Source organism: Ursus arctos, unplaced genomic scaffold (genome assembly GCF_023065955.2).
Source record: "Ursus arctos isolate Adak ecotype North America unplaced genomic scaffold, UrsArc2.0 scaffold_1, whole genome shotgun sequence".
Lineage (NCBI taxonomy): Eukaryota > Metazoa > Chordata > Mammalia > Carnivora > Ursidae > Ursus > Ursus arctos.
This window is the reverse complement of record NW_026622763.1, coordinates 108,282,250-108,301,036: the sequence shown is the minus strand read 5'-3', so window position 1 is coordinate 108,301,036 and position 18,787 is coordinate 108,282,250. Positions and strand designations below refer to the sequence as shown.

The window sequence follows — 18,787 nt, the reverse complement described above, 5'->3', positions numbered from 1 at the left end:
TGGAATGGAGGTGACCGTGCACATTGCTCATTGTCACAGGAGTCCTCGTCTGGTTCCTCCGTTGTGGCACGTGGTCCGTACAGGGCTCACTGCGGGCCCAGCCCTGCTCTCAGCATTTCACGTGTGAGGTCAGTCCTGCTCTTATCCCACCTGAGGAGCCGTGATGGACATAGGGGGTGAATGACCTTGCCCAGAGTCACACAGCTGATGGAGAGTGAAGCCCATAAGAAGGGCAAAAGAAAGGGAATCAGAGCGTGGGTTGGAAGAACATAGGGGAGTGCACTGGTGCAGAGCTAAGACCTGAAGGATCTGGTTGTTAGCCAGAGCTTGTTGCTGGGGGGAGGGGCCCTGAGTTCCACCATCATCCAGTGGAGAGTTAGAGAGTACAAAAAGAGAAAGAGTCGCAGAGGATAGAAGGGCCAGTGTGCAGATGCTAGGCGTCCTCAAGTCAGGAAAATATTAAAACTGAGAGGAGAAAATATCTTAAAAACAATGGAAGTTAATTTCCTGGACCGAAAGAAAAATAAGCAACCTCAGATTTTAGGCTCGCAGGAAAATCCACACCTTTAGAAAGTTCTAGAAGCATCCTGAGAGAAAGAATGTGGAACAAGAAGCCAGTGGACACAGGAGTTCTCAACAGCATACAAGGAGACCACGAAATAATTTCTTTTTTTCAAATTGAGGGAAACAAACTTTGGACCTAGAGTTTTATATCCAGCTAAGTGGAAACTATAATAAAAGTATTCTCAGGAATCTAAGGCCTCAGAATGTTTTTCACCCTAAACTGACATTAAAAACTTTGTATTTCATAAACAACAGAAATGCAGGAGAATCTTCAAGAGGGATGGAAAATAAGGATGACCAAGTTCCTTGGAAGGAGTTTCAACTATTTTAAACAAAAGCAAGGACCAAAGAAAAGAAAAAGTATATCCACAATAACTCAGAACTATAGTCCCAGATAACAGCAGTGCCTGGGCGTAAAGGGCATGTGACCAGGCCGAAGGACTTGAATGTTGGGGAGAATCCATAATTACAGAGGGTGCACAGGTTACATAAAATGGTGTTAAATTCAGGGCAGTTGCCATAAGAAGAAAAATAAGAACAAGGATAAACCAGCAGAAGAAAATTCAGTATGGTCAATGAGAAATAGAAAAAAGTAAATACAGTAAATAAAATTTGAATGGGACAGCAAAACTAAGTCTCAATATAATAGTAATTACTATAAATGTAAGTGGATTAAATTCCAATTAAAAGGAGGAAACCAAAAGAGAGGTACAAACTGATTAGTTTTTAAAATTCTAACAATGGGTAAGTAGCTTAAGAGAGAAACACTTGGGGCGCCTGGGTGGCTCAGTTGGTTTAGTGTCAGCCTTGGGCTCAGGTCATGATAACAGGGTCCTGGGATGGAGTCAGGCATCTGGCTCCCTGCTCAGCCGGGAGTCTGCTCCTCTCTCTCCCTCTGCCCCTCCCCCTGCTCTCTGTCAAATCAATAAATAAAATCTTAAAAAAAAAAAGAGAGAGAAACATTTAAAAAGATACAGGAAGTTTAGAATAAAAAGTTGGTAAAAGACATACCAGGCAAATATGAACCAAAGGAAACTGGATTGACATCTTAATATATGACATTCAAATTTAAGACAAAAACCAAAAACAAAGGACACCACAGGTATGCTGATGAAATGGGCCACAGAAGGATCATACACACCCAACAGAATCAGTTAAATACCCAAGAATACGTCTCAATGCACGTCACGCAACACCTGCCAGAACTGCAGGGAGAGTTGGATATTCCAACAATCATAACTGGAGATTTTAACTTTAAAAATAATAATTTAATAGCTCAAGCAGACAAAAACCTAGCAGAAATCTCCAAATCCTAATCAATGTAATTAATAATCTTGAACTATTAAATAGATACGGGGCTGTACACCCACCCAACAGAGTACCACCTTTTTGAGCACCTGTGGAATATTCACCGAAAGAGACCACGTGTTAGGACCTAAAAAAGCCCCAATAAGTTTCTGAGGCAAAATTCCCTGCAGACTGGGCTGCTACATTTGGTTTGTGCTTCTGGGTCATCTTTACCCCATGCTCTAAGAGACCACCCTAAATGGACCTCGTCACTATCCCTGGGCGCCCCTGCCTACCAGCTGCCCTTTGGGCTCAGCCAACGGGAGCACTCCCAGATCCAGGGAGGAGGGGGCATGAGGTCCAGGGGCTGGCTGCTCTGCTCATGCCCCCTCCTGGTGAGCCCTCAGGCTGGCTGCATTCCTAGTCTGAGGCCTCTCTTCCTTCCAGGGGCTGCTCTTTGTCCAACCCCCCCCCCCCCCCCGCACCCCCAAGGCCACAGTGTCACTCCAGTGTTACTCAGTCCTGTCGTTTCCCTACTCCTACCTACTCGTTTGCAAATAGTGTCTTTATCAAACCCTCCTCAAATTACCTAATTGGAGTGTGCCATCTCCTTCCTGCCAGGATCCTGACTGAACACGGACTCTGTTCTCAGACAATAATGCAATTAAATTAGAAATTGGTAACAAGAAGTTATAATAATAAAAAAATACCAAGGCAAGCAAGCAAACAAGAAATGCTTTTGGAAAGTAAATAACATTATTAAATAAGGCATGGGTTTGTAACCCATGAGTTTAAAAGAGATCATCAGGGACGTTAAGAAAGATATAGATCTGAATGATAATGAAACACAGTAAGTCAGTGCTGGAGAAGGAATTCTGCAGTTTTAAATATATCTATCAGCAAATTAAATAGTTCAAAAATAAATGAGCCTAAGCACTTAGCTCAAGATGGAGCATCATATTAGATCCAAAGAACCAGGAAGGAAGGAAATAATAGATACTGGCAGGAATGAGTGAAATAAAGGGAAAGATGAGAAGATGAACAAAAGTAAAAGTTGGTCCTTTGCAAATATTTAAAAATATTAGAAAAGAGATAAATGCAAATAAACGAAGTATAGAATAAAAAGGAGAAATAATTACAGAAGCAATTGATATAAAAATGAATATATGCTAGTAATTTCAAAAGCTCGATGAAACTGATTAGTTCCTAGAAACATGTAAAATTTGGCTTAAGAAATAGAGAACTCGACCAGATCAAACTCGACCAGGGGGGAAATTGTGAAGTCCCCCCCTCCCCAGATAGTTTTATTGTTTCTACCAGAAGTTTGGAAAAACAATAATCTCTCTTTTATGTAGGTGATTCCAGGGAATAGAAAAAGAGAAATCGTCTGGGGGCCTTCGGGGAGCGCGGGTGAGAGGGTGGTCTCCTTTGCAGAGTGGATATGTGTCCTGCCCTTGTTACTTTGGGGGCATATGCCACACAGATGCTGCAAATCGAGGTGAAGCCCCCCTCCCTCACTGGGTCGTGTGAGGATTAGATGGGAAACTAAATAAAACCCTTAGGGCTGCGCCTGGCACCTGCCGGGCTCTGGGGGAGGCCAAGACTTAGGGATGCAGGGAATGCTGAGGACGGGAGCTGGGGTGGAAAGGGACCTGGGCGCCCCGCTTTCACGATGGCATGACGTCACTGCACCCACCGCAGTTCCGGTGGGAGAGCTGGCCCGAGGCTTTGTCAAAGTTTCTACCCCTAGGGCTGAGAATGGAGGTTGCTGGCAATGGAGATGTCAGTCAGTCCCGGTTGCCCAGAAAGCGACTGGGAGGGTTGACGAAGGCAGGGTTTGCCCGTGTGGACTGGGAGCAGTGTGTGACTTGGTCCTGGGAAGTTAAGCTGGGGAGAAAGGCTGTGAGGACAGTGGGGGCTGACGACCTGGAGAAGTGGGGCGGGTGTAGGGTGGGGGTCTTCACCCAAGGCATGCTGGGAGGAGAGGCGGCAGTGCGGCGGGTTGCATCATCCCTGGCCAAAGAGCTGTCTGCGATGCTCTGGTCCCTCTAGTGCTCTGACCGAGACTCTAGGTGCCATTTAAAATTCACCTGTTACACCCAGAATCAGTGTCCCCTCCCTGCCCCCCACGGCCCCTCCCTGGTGCAAGGAGCCCACCGGGGCTTTGTCCCTCTGCGACTAAGCCTTTGTGCCGCCAGCCTCGCGGGTGGGGGGGGGGCAGGTGGAGATTTCACTAGAAAGGGGTCAGAGTGGGGAAAGGCCCGGCGCGGGATCCGTGGCAAGCTCGGGTGGGCGGGGGGCCTCGGGGCTGGGCGCCGCCCGATCACTCTCCCCTGCAGGGCGTGTGGGGATTGCGTCCGTGGAGGGGGCGCCGCATCCGAGCCCCATGTCGGGTCCCACCTCTCCACCTAGCAAACCGCGGTGTCGGCGGTGATGTCACAGCTCGGCTCCGGCCCCCTCCGGTCCCAGCCCCCCTCCCCGAGGCGGCCGCGACGCCCGTCCCTCTCCCCGTGCGACAAACCAGCTGGCGGCTGGGGCTCCGGCGCCGCGCGCAGCCAACCAGCGCCGCGGGAGGGGCGCGAGGAGGGCCGGGCCGGGGGCGCGCAGCCCGTCACGCGGTGCCGCCGTCACAGCGCCCAGCGCAGCCCTGGAGCAGCAGCAGCTCCGCGCTCGGGGACCCGCGCCCATGCCCGTGCCTATGCCGGGCCGCCCCCAGTGACGCCGGAGAGGTAAGGCGGCCGCCCGCCTGGCCTCTCGCACCTGCTCTCCGTTACCCACACCTGCATCAACTGCGCCCGGCGTGGGGAGCTCAAGCCCCGGAGCCGCGTCTTTATCGCCGCCCGAGGCGCCGGCGCCGCGCGCGCGGCCCCTTCCCTTCCCCGACCCTCCCCCGTCCCCTAGGAGAACAATGGGGCAAATTCAAGGGTGTCCCCCTTTCATTCGCGTCCCGGCAGGGCCCTCGGGAAAGGCCCCGTCGCTGCGGCCTCTTCCGTGGCTGGACTATCGCTGGGAGGGGCGGGGGTCGCCACGGGGAGGGCGCGCACCCCCGGCGGCCTCTCGAGACGCCCCCTCCCTCGCTTCCGCGCTCCCGTCCTTTCCTGGAGAGGGGCCGCCGAGCTAGACCGGCGGCGGGGTGGGGCGGCGGGCAGGGGAGAAGGGGAGAGCACGCGGATGGGGGCGCCGGGGAGCGCGCGGGGCAGCTGCCCGAGTCCCCGGGGTGGGGGAGGGCGGATGCTGGAGCCCAGAGCATAACAGGCAGGCGGGCGGGGCGGGCGGGGGCTGCGGCGGAAGGCCAGCTTCATGCGCTCCTCCGGGACTGCCCTTCACCATCCCCCCGCCGCGTCCTCCTCCCGAGAGACCCTAGCTCCCTTCTAGAAAGGCTTGGGAGGGGCCGTCGGCGGAGGAGGCCTGTGTCTACGCAGCCAGCGCCCGAGTAACAGGTGTGGCCCGGCGGCGGGCGGGGAGGGGGCTGCGGGGCCGCCCGACTCAGATGACAGGGACCGGCATGTGGCGAAGACCCCCGGACTCCCCTTTTAGGCCGCTGCTCACCCTCTCCTCCCACCCCAAACCAACGACTCTGACCGTGCGCTGGCGAAGCGGTGGTGGAGGCATCCCAGCGAGGAGGGAGGGTCTGCAGTCGGCTGGGCACTAGGTGGGCGGCGGGTGGGGTGGGGACAGAGGGCCGCAGGGGCGAGGGGGAGGGGACGGAGGGAATGCCAAGTCATGGGGCCTGCTGGGCGCGGGCGCGACGTCGCCCCGGCGCGGACCCGATGCGCGCCCTCGTTCCCAGGAATAGCGACTTTCCTTGAGAGACTGGTGCCCCCTCCCCAAAAGGCGGCCGCCTCCAAGGGGTGCCCGCATTGCTGGGATTAAAGGCTGTTAGGGCATCGGATCTTGCGGCTCGGTGAGTAGGTCCCTGACGCGCAGGGCTGGCCAGGTCCTAACCCCGGGGAGGACCCCGCAAGACCCAGAGCGCAGGCTCCTGCAGAGCCGTCTCACCCGACCCACCCTCCCTGCGCTGCCCTCGATCTGGCTAAAGGGGCTCCGCCTGGGCAGCCGTGCCCGTCGTCCTTGCCTCTCGGCCTGAGAAGGCGGCTGCAGGTTTGGAGGGAAGCTCTGGGGTCCAGAGTGGGGGCTGGGACTGCACCTGCGGCGGCCATTTTGCAGGTGTGGTTGGCCACCCGCCTTAGCTGGGGCTGGGGGTGCGGGTGGTCAGGTGTGGAGCAGGTGTGGCACCTGCAGTGGGGTGCAGTGTCTGCAGTGTAGGGTGAGGGATGCTGCGAGGGGCAGGGCCAGGGCCCACGTCTGCTTTCGGTCGGGGTGAAGATCCAAGGAGGGTTGATGGTTGCAGGGAGGCCACTGGCTGAGAAACCCAGAGGGGGTGGAGGGGACAGTCAGCCTCTACCTCTGTGCGAAGTCTGGGGAGGTTATTGGGTTCGAGATAGGGACCAGATGAGCAACTCTGCCCTGCGTTAAGCCAGGATCTGAAGACAGGCAGTGTCCTCTGTGGGGGGTGGTCCACAGGACAGACTGGGATCAGGTTTGGAGTCAGGGCCCCCCAACTCCAAGACTCTCGGTGGGGAGGGGCTATGAAGAGGGCCTGCTGAATGTCTGCTGTGTGTTCCCTTTCCCCACACTGAAGTGACCCCCAGACTGACCCCCCACCCCCACACCCGGGGCCTTGCACGGGGCCAGCCAGATGGTGACTGAGCAGAGCTAGAATTTATCCAGACCCCTAGGACAGAGGGCCCTGCCACCCTGCCTGGTCTCCCTTCAGGCCTCCCTGGTGTCACCACTGCTGATCCAGGGCTGAGGATGGCCTTTGGAAGTAGAGCAAGGAAGTCCTCCCATGGGTTCTGTGGAGGGAGAGATGGGATTGGGGGAGGCACAGGGGGTGGGGGAACAGAGATAGGTTGGAGATGCAGATGGGGACCACACAGCTTCAGGAGATGGCCCTGGGGGGCTAGGGGGGGTCTGCATAGGCTCACTCAGTTTGCACAGCCAAGGCAGGTGAGCTGGGTGTGGCAGGGGGAGGGAATGTTCTCATGGGGTCCTGGTACCACTGGATTGGGGGCCATGGAGGGGCTACCAGCTTTGGGAACCACACTCTGGCCTTTAAGGATCAGGAAGGAGCCCTCCATGCCTGATACCCCATACTTTTAAGAGTGGGGAGGGCACTGAGCATCCACCCCTGGGGTGGAGACTGGTGGACCAAGGGTCATGCCGAAGCTAGTGACCCCCAGAATGAGCACATGGCTGCCCTCCTGCCCAGTCCCCAGCACTCCCTAGAGCACTACCCCATTTAGGGTTCTTAGATCCAAAAGAGTGGACCCCCACCCACCTCCACTGTCTTCCTCTCTCCCTCCATACCCAGGAACATCTCAGAGCTTGGTTGGGGCTGGACCACACCCTGCCCCCAACCTCTCAGCTTGGCAGGGAACAGGGGCAGAGCCAGGCAGGTGGGTCTGTTCAGTACCCTGTTCTGTCCCATTAGCTGATGGGCCTCACCCCACAGGCAGGGCTGGGGTAGTGGGGGGGGGCTAAGGGTTGGGATTGTGGGCATGTGAGCCACCGCCCCACCTGACCAAGCAGGTTCGCAGTTTAACTCCTGAACACCGTGAGGATTCTGGCTCAGGGCATTACACCCAGCTCAGGGACTCAGCAAAGGGGTCATTGCCCTGGGGACATTGGAAGGGTGGAGGGCACCGCTGAGGCTGAGCCTCCTGACCCCTCTGGGTTCCTCTCCAGCCCTTCCTGTGTGCCTCCGTGGTCCCAGCCTGCTTCCTCCCTGGTTTTGTAATCTGAGCCCCTCGTGAGCCCCTTGCCAGCCCCGGAGGCCTTACTAGGAGCCTCCCTGGGGTGGATTAGAATTTACCTGCCGCCTGGGTGGCTGGGTATCGGGGAGGAGGGGCTGTCGCCTCTGTAAAGCCTCCGCCCCCTGGATTTAGTGTCCTAATCCTGGCCTGCAGTCTGGCTGCCCAAGCCCTGCCCGCCCTCCCCCTCCCCCATTCCGAAGCCTGGGTGGGGGAAGTGCCCCGCACCGCTCCCCTGCTAGGTTTCAGGGCTCCTGGGAGTGTGGGGAGCGCTAGCCAGCAACCCCCCCTCTGCCCCACATCGGTCGCCCAGTGCACGCCCACACACACACACACACACACAGTCCCTTACACTCAGTCTCAACACACTCCTCCATGCACACTCATAGACTCTTATCCTCCCAGTCTCACACACACTCGTACGCATATGCACATGCACACTCACATCCACTCAGACACGCTTACCCAGCCTCACCCTCTCACTCTTACACAGACAGCCTCCCACACCCACACACTTACAATCCCATGCTCGCACACTCACCCACACACGTGCTCTCTCACACACAACCCCCACGTACTCTTAGGTTTTTACACACTCGCACACTCGCCTATACATGTGCTCCCTCTCACATACACACGCACATGTGCACACACACGTGCACACACACATGCACAGCCCTCACTTGTCTTTGTTCTGCCTCATCCTCTTCCTTCTCTGGGCGCTCCACCCAACCTGCACAGGAAGTCCCTGGACCCCCTCAGATGCCACCACCTTGAAGCCCCCTACGGCCCTCAAGGCGTCCCTCCACCCCACTGTAGGCGGTGGGTCAGGGGAAGAAAGTGAACATTTATTGAGTACAGACTTGGGAAACCTCATGGCGTGCTCCCAGGACCCCAGCCAGGCAGGGGTGCCCTCCTACTTCTCCGATCTGCAGACTAAGGCCCGCTAGACCCCATCCAGCTCCCTAGATGCCAGACTTTCTGCCCGCCTCGGCACCCCTCTACCCCCACCCCTGACCTGCCCCTCACCCCACTCCTCTACCCCACCCCTCCACCCCTCACTCCTCCATGCCACCCCTCTACCCCAACTCATTCCTCCACCCCACCCCTCTACCCCACTCCTCCACCCCACCCTTCCACCCCCTAACTCCTCCACCCCACCCCTCTACCCCACTCCTCTACCCCACCCCTCTACCCCAACTCACTCCTCCACCCCTCCCCTCTACCCCAACTCACTCCTCCACCCCACCCCTCTACCCCAACTCACTCCTCCACCCCTCCCCTCTACCCCAACTCACTCCTCCACCCCACCCCTCTACCCCAACTCACTCCTCCACCCTACCTCTCTACTCCCACCCCCAATTTGCCCCGTACCCCACTCCTCCACCTCATCTCGCCCCTCCAGCCCACCCTCTACCCCTACCCCTGACCTGCCTCCACCCTACCTCGCAACCTGCTCCCTACCTCACTCCTTTACCCCATACATCCCCACCCACACCCCCACCTACCCCTGCTCCTTCACCCCCACCCACCCTCACTTCCTCACCCCCACTCCCCCCCACTCTCCCCCCCAGCCCAATCCTCTACCCCAGCACCCCACCTACCGCCCCTACCTGCCCCTTCAAATCCCCATCCCACTCCTCCTTCCCCACTGCCCCCACCCACCCCAGCCAAGGCAGGGCCTCACACACAGTAGGTGCCCAGTCAATGCTATGTTCTTGTTGAGCCAGTTGGCTTAGCCCAAGTGGTCCGTTTCCTGTGGGCCCGGAGAGAGCAGCCGCCATCCTGGCTGTGTGCAGGCTGTGTGTCTTCACGTCTCCCATTTAGGGCCCAGCGGTTCCTGAGACGGGTGCTCCCTTGCTCTGGGTCTCCTGTGAGGCTCCTGAGAAGCAGTGCTAGGGATGGGATGGGAATGGCCCCGACCACTCCTGCAGGTCCACTCCCTTGAGTCCGGCCTTTGGCCTCTCGGCCTCTGGCTGATGGTGTCTAGCAGTGCCTTGGAGGGGTGTCAGGAGCCCTGTCCCTGCTCTCAGGTCTCAGCCCTGCCAGGAAAGCTCAGGTGGGCCTCAGTGTCCTTCCCCATCAGCTCAGGCAGGATGGTGAGGGGCAGGGCAGGGCCGTCAGTGCCCAAGGGCAGTGGGGACCAGGCTTCCGAGGGGCTATTGGGGGCTGGGGCAGCGGGGTAACTCAGCTGCTGTGTCATCTGGTCCTCACTCTCTGCCTGCTGCTGAGGCCAGGGCCACCGCATGGCTGCAGGTTCCCAGTGCCTGGAGGGTGACGTGGTCGCCAGACCCAGACCCTAGGAGAAAACTTAGGGCCTGCTCTCCTTTGCGTGAGCTCCAAGACAGTCCTCAGTAGCTTTTGATTTCCCCAGCTCTCATCATATGCTGTCTTCTGCCAAGTCCCCCTTTCCTGGCACCCGCACCCAGGAGCCACCTCCGTCTTGTCTCCCTCCCACCCGCCCGCTGATCCCCACATCCCTTGGCCGGGTGTTTCTTGGACCCGGAGCTGCTCCTTTCCTGACTTCCTGTCTTGTGTGACTTCCTGAAAATGGGGCTGAGTCCTTGGCTGTGGGACTGTGTCTCTGCTCTGTCTTCGCGCTGGGTCTGTGGTGTGTCTGGTGGCACTTCTGCTCCGTAAACACCCCCCGGAGCACAGACGCATCGGCGTCTGGGCCTGCCACGTCCGCCTCATCATAAGCAACATTCCCCCCTTATACTTTCTGTTTTTTCCTTGACTTTATGTGCTGGTCGCCTTGTCCTCGTCCTGTTTTTTCTCTCATATATCGTGTTTCCTTCTTTAGGTCCTATTTTCTGGGCGATTTCTGGGCTTCCTTTTTGAGTTCTTTTTGGGATCGCGTATTTCAGCACTTAGTTTCCATCTTTAAGAGCTCCCTCGTCCTCATCCCTAACTGTTCCCCTTTCACACGTCCTGTTCTTGTTTCAGAAGTGTATTATCTTCTTGAAACATTCTGAGTATATTCATAGAGCTTTTTGGTTTGTTTGCTTGTTTCTGTTTTCTTCTGTGGTTTCTTTCTTGCTCCCTGCTGGTCTATTACGGTCTTCACCTTCGAAGCTTCTCACTCTCCTGGTGTATGTGGCAGGCCCTGGGGGCCCATTCATGCTGGGGAGGCCCCCGGGGTGGTAGAGCATGCTGTCACTGGGTTCCCCGGGTCTGAGCGGGGTTCCGGCTGGAGCTCGGCGTGGGGCTGTGGAGGCATCCCCTGGCAGGCTTCGCTCTAGGGCCGAAGGGCCGGGGGCTGGACCCATGTTGGCCTGTCCCCCTCCTACCAGAATGTGCGGGGTGCCGGCATCCATGCTGAAGCGCTCACTCTCACCACACATCTCCCGTGTCTGTGGAGCCGCTGGCCTGGGGGTGCGGGCAGCCCCTGCCCTCTGTGGAGGTGGGCGGCTGGGAGAGGGGTGAAGGTCCCACTGATCCACGTGGTGGTTCTACAGACAGACTTACACCCAGGACGTCCTGCCCTCCACTGGCTCCATTGAGCCCACAAGTCCAGAACCCCTGCCGTTGTACCAGCCCCCTCTGGGCTGTTCTGGCCGCCCCCACCCCCCAGCCTCCAGAAAGGTTGTCAGGGGCCTGGGGTCATGGGTGATGCCTCTCCCCTGCGCTTCACCACGGGGGTGGCTCACCAGCATGGTCTCCCTTTATTTCATGGAGCCCCAAGAGTGAGCCCTGGCGGGCCTCTAGCCCAAGGGTCCTCCTCGCCCTTCTGAGGGGCGCTGGGCCGTGGCCTGGCACGGACTGTAATGTACGTCTCTTATAATACTAAGGGAAACGAGTTCTGTTTTTCCCAAACTCTTGAGGGAAAATCAGTGTTTCAGGAGGAGGTGCCCTGCTGGTGCTCTGTCGTAGGCTGTGCTGCTGGTGTGGGAGGCAGACAGATGCCAGGCGAGGGTTGCCGGGGAGGCCGTGGTGCTCGGCGCAGGTCTCGGGCCGCCTTTGCCCGTCCATTTGTCCGCAGAGGTCCGGCTTTTCCTTGTGCTTCCCGCACATACTCGTGTTTATGCAGAAACGTGCAATACTCCACGAGCCCTGACAGGTAGACGTGAGTTCCTTGGGGGGCTGGTCCCGTCCTCTGTGTCTGCAGTTACCTGCCCACGGTGGGTCCTCAGTGTGTCTTCACCGAGTGAACAGGTTTAACTCCCTTCCTTCCCCAGGGGCCCAGGCTCGTGGCTCCGGGTCTCCCTCTCCTGTGGTCCTTACCACCGGTCACTTCCTCATCCACGTGCGTGACCATGGTCGCCTGGCCCCTCTCATCCTCTCTCTTCCTGCTGCACGTCTCATGGCTGCAGCCCGGGTCTTGTCGCCCTCAGACGCTGATGGCGCCCCTCGCAGGGCCGGCAGGGCAGACCCCCATGGCTCAGGAGCGCTTTAGAACAGCTCCTCGGGCTCTTCTCGGGCTCTGGCACTCTCCCTGCCCCGTCCTTCTCCTTGCCTGGCTTTGAGCCTGTGCTCAGCGGGCCGTCACCCCTACGCGTGCCCTCCCCTCTGCAGCACCTGCAGCCACGTGGTCCTGCACCCCGAGGGACCGTTCACACTTGCTCGTGTCCTCTCGAACTTCACACGCCCGGCACTATTGAGGGGAGCTGGCCTTCCTGCCGATCTCCAGCATGCGGCGTGTGTGATGCAGTGCCCCCAGCGCCACACCTCAGGCCCCCCACCTGCACCCCGCCCCTGCCACAGGCAGCAAGGCCTGGCTCCCTCCCCTGACAGGTCAGCCTGATTGCTTGCTCCCCTTTATGGCAAGACTTCCTGAAAGAAGTTAAATCTTTAAAAATGTTATCACGTGATAGGACGCCTGAAAAAGAATACAGACTATTTCTGCAAACGGCCATGTGTGCCCTCAATTTCAGAGATGACATGTTTCCAACATGCTCCCCGGTCCCTGGCACTTAGAGCGACTGCTCCCCACACCCTCACGGAGGAGGAGGAAGGGGCTGTGTCGTGATCCCACCTTGCAGGCTTGGTGGAGGTCCACATCCAGGCCTTGGCGGCACCCGGTGCCTCAGGCTCCCAGCCTGACCTGGAGGTTCTCACCGCCTGGACTTTGGCATCAGCGTGCTCAGAGTTTCATCATTGACCTCTGGGCCCCAGGTAGCATCCCTTGCGAGTGTGAAGCCCTGTGGGGGCTGTGTCTTGCTGGGCAAGTGACATTTGCTATTTATAGGATCCCCAAGGACCACGGCTCTGCTTTCACTCACTGTCACATCTGCACGGCCACGGTGTGACTAGACCAGTCCGTCCGGTCTCCAGCCGGTGGACAGTCAGGCTCTCCCATCTCCCCCGTCTTCTCTCTTCTTTCTCCTTTCTGCCGCAGATCCTGCAGTGCTTGGGGACGTTTCTCCTGTGATCACGTCCACGTATAGTTGCACAGCGGCTGGTCCCGGAGTCCGCGGCGCTACTGCTTATCTCCATATTGTTTCCGAAGTGGTCGTGCTAATGAGCTTTTCCCAAGTGGACTGTGCTGTCCCCGTTGCTCTATCCTTACAACATTTCATGTTGCCAAGTGTTTTAATGTTGTGATCTGATGCATATTTTTTAAGCTTTTATTTATTTATTTGAGAGAGAGAGAACACACACAAGTGGGGGGAGGGGCAGAGGGAGAGGGACAAGCAGACTCCCCGCTGAGCACAGAGCCCGACTCAGGGCTTGATCCCGGGGCCCTGAGATCATGACCTGAGCCAAAAGCAGATGCTTAACTGACTGAGCCACCCAGGCGCCCCTGATGGATATGGTTTTGAGCCCCACTTTCTTGATTACCACTATGGTTGAGTGTCTTGTCCTGTAAATTGCGTGTTCATACCTTTTTGCCGCTTTTTTGGTGTTCTTTTTTTGTTTGTTTGATTTTTATGTGTTCTTTGTGTGTTCTGTACGTGAGCCCTTGTCAGAGAGATGTGCTGTGCATCTCCAGGCGGGTGAGCTTCTCCTCACCCGTTAGTGGTATCTTCATGTCTGGACTTTGCCTTTTGGTGCCTTCTGTGGGTTGAATCCTCGAAGGAGAATATGGAGATACCATTTTTCTTCATTATCTTCCAAACTGTTGTTCACATTTAGATCTGGAGTCTGCATGGAATTTGATTTGGTATAGAATAGACATCTAATTTGGTGTTTTTCCATATGGCTAGCCAGTTGTCTTCGTCTGTCTGGACTGCTATAACAGAGTACCACAGACCGGGCGGCTTGTAAACAACAGACATGGATTTCTCACAGTTCTGAGGCTGGAAGTCCAAGATCAGGGTGCCGGCAGGGCCAAGTTCTGGCAAGAGCCCGCTTTTAGGTTACGGATGGCCAACTCCTCATTGGAGAGACGAAGCAAGCTCTCTTGGGATCTTTATAAGAGCACGAATCCCATTCGAGAGACCCACCCTCATGAGCTCATCGACGCCTAATCACATCCCAATACCCCCCACTTCCTAATCCTATCCCATTGGGGGTGGGGTTTGGGTTAGGAATATGGGGACACAAACATTCAGGCCATAACCAGTTTTCTCAGCAACATAGCTTCAGTACCCCTTTCACTTCCCACAGACCTGCAAAGCGCCCTTTGTCTGCTCTCAGAAGGGCTGTGTCTGTGTGAGTCTGTTTTTGGGTCCCTTCTGTTACACTGGTGGTGACTTACCTTGTCCCGACCACCCCATCTTACTTACTGAACCTTTATACTAAGTCTTGATTCCGGGAGGGCATGTTGTCTTCTACCCTCTTGTGTTTCTTCAAATGGACCATTGGTATTCATAGCATCTCACTCTTCCAAAAAAATTTTTAGCAGCAATTTGTCTAGTTTTGTAAAAAATCTGGTTGCGATTTCATTTGAAATTACATTGAATTTTTGATTCATTTGAGTGAAAATAAACATTCTTAAGATATTGAAATTTTTCCATGCATAGGTTATAGTCCGTTTATTTAGGTTTTCTATATTTTTGTGAAGGCTAAAAATTTCCTCATAAAAGTTAAATGCCTCTCTTGTGACATTTATCATGATAAAGGTACTATATACTTTGGAGTATTTTTTAAATGTACCTTAAAAATTTTTTTTTAACTATTTGTCTCTAGTGTATTCCAACATGGTTGGTTTCTATCAACTTTATGGCACCTTCCCACTAATTCAAATAATTTGTCTGTGGAAACTCTTGATTTCTGTGTAGATAAGCAAATCGTCTGCAAATGATGACAGTTTGGGTTTCTTCACTGCTGCAATGTGAAATAGAAGCGATGACAGGCATCCTAAACTTGTTTCTGGATTTAAAGGAAATGTTCCTAATATTTCACCAGTAAGCGTGATGTCTGGGTAGGTTTAGTAGTAGGTTTTGCCTATTATGAGATGAAAGATTTTTTTTTATTTCTAGTATTGCCAAGAGTTTTATCATAAACAGGTTTTGAAAATTATTGAATGCTTTTTCAGCACCTATGGAGGACCTCATTTGGCTTTTTCTCCTTTAATCTGTTATATGGTGAATTGTATTAATAGATGTCCTTATGTTAAAGCGTATATATACTATCATATTGGTGTTCTTGGAATAAGCCTACTGCATTACCCTTTTTATTTGCTGCGGGGCCTTCTTGCTAATGCTTTGGACTTTTATATATATGTTCATTAGTGATATCAGTCTCTGATTTTCATTTCTCAAATTTTTTTGTCTGATTTGATGCCAAGATCATAATCTCTCTCCGTCTTCCTCTTTCCTGTTCTCTTGAAGAGTTTATATAAGATTGGAATTATCTAGGTTTTCTGACTGTATGTTAGGGCTCACTTGTAAAAAGTGTCTGAGTCTCCTGCTTTTTTTGGTAAGTAGATTCTTAAACTCTTCAATCAACTTCTTTAATTGTTGTAAGAAAATTCAGGTTCCCACTGACTAATTTTTCTCTTAATTATAGGTCATCTTTTCCTGCTTCTTGGCATGTGTAGTAATTTTTTTAAAAAGATTATTTATTTGAGAAGGAATGCACATGAGTCAGGGTGGGGCAGAGGGAGAGGGAGAAGCAGACTCTTCTGTTGAGCCGAGAGCCCGACATGGGGCTCTAGCCCAGGACCCTGAAATTATGACCTGAGCCAAAGGCAGATACTTAACCGACTGAGCCACCCAGGTGCCCCAATTTTTTTTTATTGGGTTCTAGACATCTCTGCGTTATGGAGTGTCTGAATTATGCTTTCTTCCTAGAAAGCATGTTGAGCTTTGTTTTGGCAGATAGTAAATTACTTGCGATAATTTGATCCTTGAAGACCTATTTTAAGCTTTCCTAGAGTTACTCTAGAGTCGATGTCACGGGGATAGTTAAGCCCATTACTCAAGTATGATTTCTTTGGGGTACCTACTGAATGGCTGGAGTGGAGGGATCAAGAGGACAATTATGGGTGGTAGATGCGTAGATAACCTTCTTATTTTATGTGTGCTTTGGGAATCCCTGTGTCTTCTTTGGCTGGACTGCATGGGGATGGACTAGTCCTCTGCAAAGTCTCAAGGCGCCGTAGCCTATGCAAACGTCTTGTCTTTGCTACCTAGCAGCTCTGTCCTTTCTAGAACTCTGACCCACAATTTCCAGCTGCCTCAAACCACCCAAACTCTAGCTTCCACCTCTTTAACTCATCAAAGCTGCTGAGCTATTAGGGTCCTACCTTCCAAAACCTGAGGTCTGGGCATTGCCTCTGGGCAGATTGGAGTGATTATAGGGTTTCCCTTGTATGTTTCCCTTCTCTAAGTGATCACAGTTCTGCACTGCCTGCTGTCCAGCGTCTAAAACAGTTATTTTCATACATTTTGTCCAGTTGGCTGGTTGTTTACAGTGGGAGTTTAAGTGTGGCCCTTGTAACTCCCGTCATGGCTGAATGTGGAAAAGCCCTAAGTTTTGCTAGTAGTATTTTCATTATCATTCACTAACTAAGTTTATTTATATCCCCATCATGATTTCTCCTTTTGTGTATTAATTATTTAGAAGTTTATTTTTAAAGTTTTAAACATAGGGGTTTTTTTAATGGTCTTTTATTGATTTTTAATTGTCTTCAATTACAAGATGCATTCTGAACAGAGTCTTTGACATTTATTAGGAGTTGTTTTGTGACCTACTACATGGTAAAATGTTGTAAGTGTTTCATATGTGTTAGAAAAGAATGTGTTTCTCTAACTTGCAAGAAAAAGAGAGCACATGTGTTCATTAGTTCATATTATCATGTTTGGACCGTCTACATCCTTGTTAATTATGTCTAGTTGGTCTGTCAATTAGTGAACAGTTTGTTAAAATTCCTGCCATGATGAATTAGTGAATTCTTTCGTGTTGTTTGACTCTTAACCTTGGTTTTATGTTTTCATCGTGTTGTCTCTCTGAGACCATTCTGAGTAATTTTTTCTTTCTTTCTTTTTTTTTTTTAAAGATTTTATTTATTTATTCGACAGAGATAGAGACAGCCAGCGAGAGAGGGAACACAAGCAGGGGGAGTGGGAGAGGAAGAAGCAGGCTCATAGCGGAGGAGCCTGACGTGGGGCTCGATCCCATAACGCCAGGATCATGCCCTGAGCCGAAGGCAGAACCTTACCGCTGTGCCACCCAGGTGCCCTATCTGAGTAATTTTTTCTGATGTGTTTTCCAGTTCATTAACTCTCTGCTCAGCTTCATTTAATTTGCTGATTAACACGTCTGCGAAGTTTTTAAAGTTTGAATGATTACATTTTTATTTCTAAAAGTTCTGCATGGTTCCTCCCCACCCCCCATATTTTACAGCAGTATTTCCCATTCCTGTTTATTTCTCTGAACATTTTAGGCATACGTATTTTATGATCTGTGTCTGACAATTTCAGTATCTGAAATCCTTGATAGTTCAGGATTAGGATCTAATTCTGGTTCTCTTTTCTCTTCATTTTCCTCAACTCTTGGCGTAGTGAATTGCTTCTCTGGTGTTTGGGTAATATTTAATTGCGAGCGCACATTTGACTGATCTTTATCTGCGGGGCCCTGAGAAGAGGAAGCTATTTCTAAGGAGCATTCGTATTTGCGTTTGCGATGTGCCGCAGTTGCAGACAGCCGAGACCCACTCTGAGCTGACTTCTCAAACTCAGGTTTCACTCATCATGCAGGTACCACAAAGTAGAAACGCAAACCCGCATGAAGACGGGTCTGTAGCCTCACATTCTCAGAAACACTGGCTTTTTCACCACATGGAGCTGAGAGTCATTCAGAGTAAGTCCCCTGTGTCCCTTTGATGACGATGGCTTTTCCCCAGCTTTCCATGTCACTGGGGTTGTAGTTTTAGAGGATCCAACTCTGTGGTGATTTGGTTCCAGTTCCAACTTAGTGTGTGTTTGAGGCCATGCCTCCCGTCCTCCATTCAGCAGGCGAAATCCACTTCTCCACATTGTGGTGTCAGCAATTCCCTGCAGCTTTCTCCCTGGCGGGCTTGCGTCTTTGATTCAGCTCTTCCTGCTGCCTTTTCTCCCTCTCCTCAGACAATCTCTTATTTAAATTCTGATGTTTGTTATTTATCCTAAATTTCTAGGTGATTTCTAGTGGGAGGGAGTCTCGTTCGCCATGTTGCCAGAAGGGGACATCTCCCATTCACTTGTCTTTTCTGTTGGTTTCAGAAATACTAATTTTAAGGAGCAAACTGTTTTTGTCTTCACACACGTTGGTGTTTGTCAACCCAGTTGAAGTCTTTTTATTTATTTACTTATTTACCTGAACCATTTGGTAATTTTTAAAAAAATCTTTAAGTATGAACACAGTTTAGAAGAGTCAGACCTGTCTACAAAATTTATTTAGGAAACCAGCAGGTTTTCCTCTCCGTCCCCAATCTCTCTCAGTTCTCTTAGCTACTGTGTGCTTCTTGATGCCGTTCAGGTCTATCTTGCTAAATAATGTGCTATTTTTTTCTTTGGCCCCTTTTGTCTTCATGTCATTTTTTTCTCAGCGTCATGTTTGCGAGGTTCATCCAGTTACCTTCTCTCCCTCCTGAAATGCCACGAAAATAACGGTAAAGGTAAATGACAGAAAGACAGAAGCCATTCTGGAAGGGGGGAAGAACAGAGAAGTCACAGCGACCCGTTTGGGAAAAAGAAAGCAGAACCCTCGCGGTAACTGACAGCAGACTAGGAAGCCGAGGCCAAGGAGGCCGGGGG

At 52.8% G+C, this 18,787-nt stretch overlaps 1 protein-coding gene across 6 annotated transcripts in view; it reads left to right on the top strand.

Annotated features, from left to right (window-relative positions):
- The first annotated feature begins 4,493 nt into the window (after positions 1-4,493).
- KIF1A (kinesin family member 1A) overlaps positions 4,494-18,787 on the top strand; it is a 95,291-nt gene continuing 80,997 nt past the window's right edge. For all 6 annotated transcript variants that reach the window (XM_026491089.4, XM_026491078.4, XM_044381640.3 and 3 more), the window contains exon 1: positions 4,494-4,580. The gene's annotated coding sequence lies outside the window, so the exon portion shown is untranslated. The remainder of the gene's footprint in view (positions 4,581-18,787) is intronic.